At 30.4% G+C, this 989-nt stretch overlaps 1 long non-coding RNA gene across 1 annotated transcript; it reads right to left on the bottom strand.

Annotated features, from left to right (window-relative positions):
- Nucleotides 1-445: 445 nt before the first annotated feature.
- Nucleotides 446-983, bottom strand: LOC107059433 (uncharacterized). Its single transcript, XR_001472652.1, has 2 exons — nucleotides 672-983; nucleotides 446-595 (listed from the first exon to the last, which is right to left on the bottom strand). It is a non-coding gene; the product is annotated as an uncharacterized lncRNA (long non-coding RNA).
- Between the last annotated feature and the right edge of the window lie 6 nt (nucleotides 984-989).

Raw genomic sequence — 989 nt, 5'->3', positions numbered from 1 at the left:
AGACCAGCAATGAAGTGCAATAAGCAGGAAATTTGAGTAGAAATTTCTATAAATGTACAGTTAAAGAAGGGGAAAAGTTCATTTAGGCATACAATCAAACACTTTTGGTACAGTGGAGAGCGAAGGTAAGTACTGACATGCAACTCAAACTGAGAAACCAAGAAGGAGATTTTTTTTTTCAATTTGAGCAATGATGAAAGCTACAAAATAAAAACACACAATGAACTTTGAACACACGATTGAATGAAAAATTAGAGAACTTTGTTTAAAATCCCAAAGATCCACATGCAAAGATTATACATTCAAATCAAAATTTTATTGCATCTATATTTGTCAGATTCAAAATCCGTCCTTTATATTTGCTAATAAAGAACCAATTTATTGCATTTATTTATTTATATTATTCCTATATTTCTCAAAGGAAGAAGAAGGGTGATAGAACTCACCAAAAATAAGAAAATCTAACCACGATAAGAGATTGAGATACAAAATTTTGAGAATTGCGAGAAGAGCTTTTGTTGAAGTCTATGTCTTCATATAACTTTAAAGCATGTGTTTGCCTCATTATCACATCAAAAACAGTATGCAATTTGATCTGCAAATGCAAATTAAATCTAGAGATAAAAATTAGAAGGAAAACCCAGAAATTTATAATTAGAATGAAAAATTACCTCCAATTTCGTTAGTGAAATATGAAATTTAATTTCATCACCAAATTAATGCATCAATTCGGAATCGAATCACTCTTCTCTAATTTTCCATCAATTGCTCTTCCTCCATCTGTAAGTTCTTCTTCTCCTTCTCCGACAATTGTGTGAATGAGGAGAATAAAAAATAGAAAAAGTAGAAGAAAGAAAGAACCAAAGCAAAATAATTGAAAACTGGAAAAAGGTAGAAGGACACGTGTAGTATAGGTGTTTATTTTCTAGTGAATTAGACTCAAATGGTGTAGTACAATTTTCAATGCAATTGATACGAACTTTCTAAAG

Source organism: Solanum tuberosum, unplaced genomic scaffold (genome assembly GCF_000226075.1).
Source record: "Solanum tuberosum cultivar DM 1-3 516 R44 unplaced genomic scaffold, SolTub_3.0 contig01526, whole genome shotgun sequence".
Classification (NCBI taxonomy): Eukaryota; Viridiplantae; Streptophyta; class Magnoliopsida; order Solanales; family Solanaceae; genus Solanum; species Solanum tuberosum.
The sequence above is the reverse complement of the archived record's forward strand: the minus strand, read 5'-3'. Positions and strand labels throughout refer to the sequence as shown.